General features: G+C 27.6%; 1 pseudogene; it reads left to right on the top strand.

Annotated features, from left to right (window-relative positions):
- Positions 1 to 5,502: 5,502 nt before the first annotated feature.
- Positions 5,503 to 8,407, top strand: LOC145089455 (xyloglucan endotransglucosylase/hydrolase protein 2-like; annotated as a pseudogene).
- Positions 8,408 to 9,413: the final 1,006 nt, after the last annotated feature.

Consider the following 9,413-nt stretch of genomic DNA (forward strand, 5'->3'; position numbering starts at 1 on the left):
TAAAGACATTTTCTCTCTTTGGTTCTATAAATTGTGTTTAAGTTTGATATATTTGATATTGTTTGCTCACTCTTTTATAGACAATGTTGAGGGAAAAAATTCTCGGAAAAAGGAAGTTCATTTATGGCACTTCAATTCAAAAGATTTAATGAATCAGGTCTTTATCTTGTTTCTAAAAAGGTTGCAAAGATATCGCTTTTAGAATATCTCTTTGTTTGACTAACTATTTTGTTTGTATTCTTATATTATTTACTATTTTGTACTGTACCATTTTAAAGAATTTGACCGTGGCAGTTCATGAGCCAAGTATGTAACTATTGTTAATTCATTGTCCCTAGAAAGCATGCTATTGTATGTACCTAAATCTCTCTAAGTATCTCATCAGCAAGACCATTTGTTGAGATGACATTGAGTCACTCTCTCACGCTGATTGACTCACATCGTCTAAACTTTCTAAGTGAGATTTCCTGGTCCAAATAAAAAATTATAGAAAGGTTTGGGTGTTTATTTGTAGTTAATTGTCTCTTACCTGACACTCGTCCCTAGAAGCATGCTTGTCGTATACATTAAGTCTCATGTTCTGCTGAAACATCAAGCATAACCCAGTGACTTACCCTGATTGCACAATCATCAGCGTAAGAGATACTTGTATGGTCCTTAAGTAACAAAAGGTTATTCATGTTCTTGATCTCTTAGTCTGAGTTAGTGGAGAACTTCAATGCTCTAGATTGTAACTCAAGTCTATTATATGGTAGTTGAACCACTTCTTGTTAATGATCTGACACCGTTTATGATTCACGCTGATTTCACACCAGCGTGACTAAAACAATCTATTCTTAACTTAATTTATTCTCAATAAAACTTGATGACTCACTGTGATATACCACACAATGATAAAAGTTTGAAATGTTGTGTCGATGGTTAGTCTATGTACCATAGACTATCACACGCACCACCCCCTTCTTGCCCTTAAATTATTTTTTAAAGATTTATGATTGAATGTAATGTACCATACGCTGATGAGTGCTTGCAAAATCTATATGAATGGTTAAGCTAAAATACCAAAACTTATCACACACATCAATACATTCTCTCCATATATTTCTTTATAATTTTATGATTCAACGTATGAAGCCAGACGCTGATGCGAATTCAAAAAATCTGCACCGATGGTTGGATGTTTTATTACAATGTCTTCATCCCACATCGATAGTGAGAGTAAACAAGAGAAGGTTTTATCTTCTATAAATAAGAAAGGTTATGAAATGTTTCAAAGGGACCAAACCATGAGAACTTCTTTATGCCTACCTTTGTAGGATTTTGAGGTATTATTTGATGAGATTGTCTATATAGGCAAGTGTCCAGTTAAGTTTTAGAATTCCAAAAATGGTTTTGAACCGGATTTTTTTAGGTTCAAACCATGTTTCAGTAGAAAAAAGTTATATAGTTGGGTATATTAAGTTGAATCGAAGCTGGATCAATTTGGACCGATAAAGGAATCATTTTCCTTTCACCACATACATTTGAAACTCCCATGATTTTTCAAATTATTTCTAATAATATTATAAATAAGTTACATAGTTATATATAAATATAAAAAATATCTACTTAAACCTTAAATTATAATTGTTTGAGAAATCACTTTGATTCAAAAGCACGAAATAAATACAAAAACGGGTCTCATTAGAAAGAAAAGTTATGTAGTTTGGTATATTGAGTTGAATCGGTCCGAGTTTGATCAATTTTGACCGATAAATGAAACATTTTCGTTTCACCACATACATTTGAAACTACAATGATTTTTGAAATTGTTTCCAAAGATATTATAAATAAGTTACATAATGTTATATAAATATAAACAAACATCTGCCTAAACATAAAATTATAATTGATTGAAAAATCATTCTGATTCAAAAACACGAAATATATAATCGATTATATTTTATAAATGAATTCATTTTATAATGAAATTTTGAATCATGAAAATACATATAAACAAACTTTCTATGTTAATCACCTAACTAAATTTATGATTTTAGAATTTAACATAAAGTTATTCAATAAAAACTTACTTTATTGGATAACAACTTACGAGATTATAGAAAAATGGAAATATTGAGCACTAAAGAAAGGGTAAACAAGAAAAAAATGTGTGCTATTAAATAAGTTCAATTATGTTTTAAAAATAATAAAGTATGTTTTATTATAATGTCTTCATCCCACATCGATGGTGAGAATAAACAATAGAACATTTCTTTTTCTATAAATAGGAAAGGTTGTGAAATGTTTTGAAGGTACCAAACCATGGGAACTTCCTTACGCCTACCGTTTTAGGATGTTCAGGGTATTCTTTAGTGATATTGTCTTTATTGACAACTGCCCAGTTAAGTTTTAGAATTCTGAAAATGGTTTTGAACAAGATTTTTTCAGGTTGAAACCAAGTCTCAGTTGAAAAATTGTTATGTAGTTGGGTATATTGAATTGAATCGGTATGAGTTTGATCAATTTGGACCGATAAATGAAGCATTTTCCTTTCACCACATATATTTGAAACTCCCATGATTTTTCAGATTGTTTCTAATAATATTATAAATAAGTTACCTAAACATAAAATTATAATTGTTTGAAAATGATTTTGATTAAAAAACACAAAATATATATAAACCATGTTTCAATAGAAAAAACGTTATGTAGTTTGGTAAATTGAGTTGAATCGGTCCGAGTTTGATCAATTTGGACCGATAAAGGAAGCATTTTCCTTTCACCACATACATTTGAAATTCCCATGATTATCCAAATTGTTTCTAATAATATTATAAATAAGTTACATAATGCTATATAAATATTAAAAGAATCTACCTAAACATAAAATTATAATTGTTTGAAAAATCACTTTGATTCAAAAGCACGAAATATATACTGGATTATATTTTATAAATGAATTCACTTTATAATGACCTTTTAAATCATGAAAATACATATAAACAAACTTTCTATATTAAGTATTTAAGTGAATTTATGATTTTAGTATTTAACAATAAATTATTCAATAAAAACTTACTCTTTTGGATAGCAACTTACGAGATTACCGAAAAATGGAACTATTGAACAATAAATTTTTTGGATTACGTTTTATTTTTATTATTTAATATTTTATTAAACAAAATGAAATTATTGGCAAATTAAGAAAGGAGTTTAATTAAAATGTCTTCATCCCACATCGATGGTGCGAGTAAACAAGAGAATGCCTCATCCTCTATAAACATGAAAGGTTGTGAAATATTTCAAAGGGACTAATCCATGATATCTTCCTTGCGTCTACCTTTGTAGGCTGTTTAGGGTATTCTTTGGTGAGATTATCTTTGTTGACAAATGACCAATTAAGTTTCAGAATTTCGAAAATGATTTTGGACTGGATTTTTTAGATTTGGATCGAGTTTAATTATTATCCGAGTGTCTTTTGGCTGAGTTACGCAAATGCGCTTCCATTTGAGGCCGAGTTTAAGTAACATGTCTAGTATTTGGTTGTGTTAGCCAAGTTTTACAACCATGTATGTAATACAATTTTAAGTTCTAACCTTATAAAAGATGTCGCTATTATCATATGTTCTACATAATTATAGTAATATTTATGACACAAAAAATTTTAATTTACTATTTAGGATAAAAATATGTCACTATTATCATATGTTATACATAATGATAATCTTTAATATTTATAAAAAGATGTCTCTATTATCATATCTTTTACATAATGATAATATTTAATATAAACATTTTAATTTAATTTGAAATTATTATTTAATAGATAACAATAATGATTTATTTATTTTTAAACAATTTATAATTTTTTTCTATTTTAACCATATAACTTTGTATATGCACAACAACTTCAAGTTCCAACCTTATCTCTTATGATATAGTTCAACATAATGATAATATTAAAAATCATTTTTTATATTTGTTATGAAATTATTATTTAATTGTTAATAACAATGATTTTGTTATTTTTAAAAAATATTTTTTTCCTATAGCGCACAACTCGCGGCCATTAGCATATATATATATATATATATATATATATATATATATATATATATATATATATATATAATTGTAGTTTTTATGTATTGGAAATTAAATGTTTATTTTTGATTCTTTTATTTATAAACATTTGGGTACATTTTAATTATGCCTTATAATAATCTATTTTATATTTTCATTAATTAAATATAAGATTGATTGACCAATGTATAATTTTGTAGTATTTAACTGCTTGAAAATATCATTAACCATGTTCCAGTCTTTTGGTTCGTATAATTGTTCAATTCCGATCCCTCATAGCTATTAGGCACAAGTTTGAATATAGAATTTAAATTACTCGTCAACCATAGATGTGTTGCAATAATAATTAAATTTCGCGTTTGAATGATATTATTTGCTAGATATTACGAACAGTTTTTAGTTCGAAATAATACGTCGTAACAAAATTTATCAATAGTTACTAGTTTTATTTTCACAAGACCATTTTTTGATATTGGTTGAGTTGGAATCAGCGTGCTCTCACGGCGTAACCAAGGGTCGGTCACGACGTGAGACTCAATGGTGGACAATATTGGTTGTTGATTTTGACTTTGACCGTTAACTTTTTGTATGGGTTGACCTTTCGTCAAATTTCTATTTTTAGAAGGTAGACTTAAAATTTACCTTGTGTGGGTTATTAGGAGGTGTTTGACACTCATTCCTTGGTTGGGAGAGAATTGTTAGATGTAGACCGACATTGAGTTGAGTTTTTAACCATCAACTACATTATGGGTTACGTCGGCTACTTGTAAATCTTCTCCCCTTTTATTGCAAAGGTGGTTGCTAGATGGGCGAAATAGGAACCTATTTTTACAAAGTCAAAATAATCAAGTCTGATATTAAAATAAATAATAAAATGAATTGAGACGTGTTAAAGAAAATGGGTAATAAAAAATTTTATTGATTGAAACAAATGAAAACCCATGTGTTAATTAATCTCTGGGCCGTGTCAAGAAAATGGATTAGAAAGAATATATTTGGTAATGATAACGATTTAATATTAAGGTCACTTCTAAAAACATTATGATTATTTATATGTATATGAAACATATTTTAATTAAATAATTATAGGTCAATGATATATAAATTTACAATTAAACAAATGATTTTATCTACATTTTTTTAATGTTTATATAAACTAATTTATCTCGCATGGTGTAATTAACTGGTTATATTATGGATTGTGGGCATGAGGATATTAAAGCCAAATATCTTGTAGAAAATGCAAAATATCATGTATAAATATTCCCATTCGTATTTTAATACCTACACACAAGTATATATTGATTTGTTGGATGTCTTTGTACATTATATTTATACCTACACACAACCAACTTAATTTCTCGAGGTTATTTTTTAGCAATAATCATAATTTTTTGCAACGATCAAATGGGTCTTCATCTATGGATGATAACGAAGATGATGTTCATTTTGTCTAAAGTAATTTTCTTGCTTAGAGTTAGTGATGCAACACAGAATGCTAGCTTTGATGAAAATTATAAGATAATTTGGGGAAATTAGCATGTTCAACTTCTTAATCAAGGACGAGAGGTTCAATTGTCATTGGATAAATCCTCAGGTTTTCTACTAAATTATTTTTTTATCTTAATGAATAATCTTTACTTGTTTTCTCAAAGTAAATATTTAGCTTCTATATTAAATTTGTTTTATCACAAACAAAAGTAATAATAATTTTACATAACCATATTATTCTAGTTTTTAAATATTCAAATGAAATATATATATATATATATATATATATATATATATATATATATATATATATATATATATATATATTAACTCCATCACTTTTCGATATATTAATTTGATGAGTTTGTTTATTAGGACCTATTATTTTATGACTGTATAGATGAATTTGATTCAAGGATTATGATGGAGTTCTTTGGTTTGCTCACAACTTTGAGGATTTTTTTTAACATGAGTTGTTTTCTAAGTTACATACCACAAAAACCATAACTTTTAAGGAAACAATAAATCAATCAAGTATTTTTGAGTAAAAATTTAAGTCTAATCATAGATATGCGATTTTTTTTTAGTTATTAAGAAAAATTTATGTCCATATGTCATTAGAATAGATAAGTCACGGACACTTCGACTTTGACGTAACAAAGACACATTTCCTAAAATAATGTTAATCCTATGATTGATGCATTTTTTCTATTTTGTAGAGCTTTATTTTTATCGGAAAAAAATATATATACAAAAATACATAAATTCCATGATCTACAAATAGACATTTATATCGATATATAAACATAATAAATTTAAACAATTTGGTCATTAACAAGTGAATGATCACTCCATCCAACTTTTACACTTACATTCTAGTCATGCATAGGTGAGCGACCAATGTGATTCATATGTGAATCTATTCAAATCCACATTAAAATATAATATAGTTAAATCATTGACATAAAAAATACACATGCATATCTACACTTTTACTTATATCTACACTAGTAACGTGTACTTATAAATTTATTTGTAGGTGCTGGATTTGGGTCAAAATTATATTTTGGATCGGGATTCTTTCAAATGAAGATTAAGCTACCAGCTAAAGATTCCGGTGGTGTTGTTACTGCTTTTTATGTATGTACAAATGCTTTAAACTTGTCTTCACAGTTCTTATATATATATATATATATATATATATATATATATATATATATATATATATATATATATATATATAACCTAACCTCATTTCGAGATGTTATTACTTGGAAAACAGGTATTGTGTGGCCGTATGGTAATTGATATTTAACAAGAATTTAATAAGAAAATAGTCTGGTAAGGTAATGAAAATACGAAAAAACAATTAGTTTAAAAAATTAAATCATTTATAAGGATAGTATGAAATTTTTATGATGACTATTTATAATTCTCATTTTATGAGAATGTTATTTTGTTAATATAATCTTTAACAATGAAAATGCATAACAACAAACAAAAAAATAATGAGATGTGTAACCTAGTCGTTCTCATATAGCACGTCGTACATGGTTACACAATACTTGTGCGTCTTAATATAACTTGCTTATATATATATATATATATATATATATATATATATATATATATATATATATATATATATATATATATATATATATATATAAATTTTAGATATAACTTTATTTTTATCACAAAACTAGAATAAAAAAAACATAATTTCATATTCAACACAATAATATAACCAACATCAACAACATATTTAATAATATTTATGCAATACTACAATGATATATATATATATATATATATATATATATATATATATATATATATATATATATATATATAAAGGTTCACATGAGAAGCAAAATAAAATGAGAACATGAAACTAATCCAAGACTCATGATACAAAAAAGGAAAAAAAAACAAGTGGTGAAGTTTTAAAAATGTCTATGATTATTCAAAATCATAACCATAAAAATTATTTTTTGCTTGTAATATGATTAAAATCGTAAATGAATAAAAAGTTAACCTAACAACCTTTAAAGATCATTGATTTACAGATCTGGTAGTATGCTTCTCATTATGTTGAGTTAATGTAGTTATTTCTAAATACAACTGTTCACGAAGAAATGGACTTTGAGTTCTTGGGAAATCGGCCGGGCAAACCAGTCATTTTACAAACGAACGTATTTACAAATGGTCTCGGTGGTAGAGAGCAAAAATTCAGTCTTTGGTTCGACCCTGGTGCGGATTTCCATTACTACAAATTGCTATGGAACGACCATCAAGTTGTGTATGCGTGTATCTTCTTTTATCGGAAATTACATACATCATATTGATATCAAATTTTATAGGTTTTGTTATCTTGATTGTGTCAATGATCAAGAAACGAAAACCAATCACTTTATAAACAAATATATTTACTAATGATTACATTTTATATTCATTTCAGGTTCTTTGTAGATGACACACCAATAAGAGTATATAAGAACAACATAAGTAGAGGTGTTGGGTACCCTAATCATACATTGCAAGTGATTACGAGCTTCTGGGATGGATCAAGTTGGGCAACTGATGGTGGAAGAACGAAGGTCAATTATCAAATGCACCATTCCATGTCAATTTCCAAGATTTTAACATTAATGGGTGCATCTCGTTGCCTAATAGTCCTAATAAGGATTGTGCTTCTCAAAAGTATTGGTGGAACAATAAAAAATATTGGCAATTAAACCCCCAACAACTGAAATCATTAGAAGATGTAAGAAAAAAGTATATGAAATATGACTATTGTACTGATAAGAGTAGGTATCCTACCCCTCGTCAAGAGTGTAGTGAAAAATGATGGGCAATAATCTGTGTTACATTTAGTGAGGTATCTTCTAACTCTAGAAATAAAACTCAACGATTATGGTCCTTCATTTCATTAAAGATGTACAATTAAGAAAGATAACATTATAAAAAATTACAACAATACCTAAGATTTCATATAAAATTTTACAACTTACTTTAAAGATATAATTACAACAATACCCTATAATTTAAAAGGCTTTTAAGATTATAAAGTTCATGAAAAAGACTAGGACGATTTTGAAAGTTTTTATTATAATTTATTTTTAATTAAAAGATTGCATCGCTTATTGGGTATATAAAAATGAAAATATAACTCAAATAATTAGTAATTAACTCAAATACATATGTTGCTATTTGTTAATTAACAACCCCCTTTTCATTTGGTGGTAATTTACGAGGGATTTTGCTATGGATTTTTGGGGGATTTTGTTTGTGATTTTTGGTAGACCATAAGGACCTTTTATGTAATTTCATCTTCATTTGATGACCAAGTTATATTCCCATCTAACAAGAGCATGAACAAGAGTATGCTTGATCTCGCTTTTCTCTGATTATCCCTCTTCTTATCTGCTTGTTTTCCTTTCCTCTAGCCCTATAAATAAAATGCCTCATCCACCATATGTAGGACATGGATAAGAGATCTCTACACTGGACTCTACCTCTCACATAAGATACGATGGTTCTCTCCATCCTAGAGAAATTATTTCCAAGTATAGACCATTTAAATTGATTGTTGGAGCATGATCCCTAGGCTCATGTCTTAGGAAGGGTCTAATGATTCTCTTCTATGATGTTAGCCAGGACCCAAGTCGAGAACTGCAAGTGATACAAAGGATCAGGTAGCCCCTAAATCAAACAACACCAAAGAAGAAATACCGTTCATGACGAACGATCCTAAAATAAAACACATAAATATAAGCATCAATTCAATATAAATAAAAGATAAGGAGAAGATACTTACCCGTAACCACATCTAGTGTCACGCGAGCGTCCTCGAC

Source organism: Lactuca serriola, chromosome 2 (genome assembly GCF_051521515.1).
Source record: "Lactuca serriola cultivar US96UC23 chromosome 2, Lser_US96UC23_V15, whole genome shotgun sequence".
In the NCBI taxonomy this organism is placed as follows: Eukaryota; Viridiplantae; Streptophyta; class Magnoliopsida; order Asterales; family Asteraceae; genus Lactuca; species Lactuca serriola.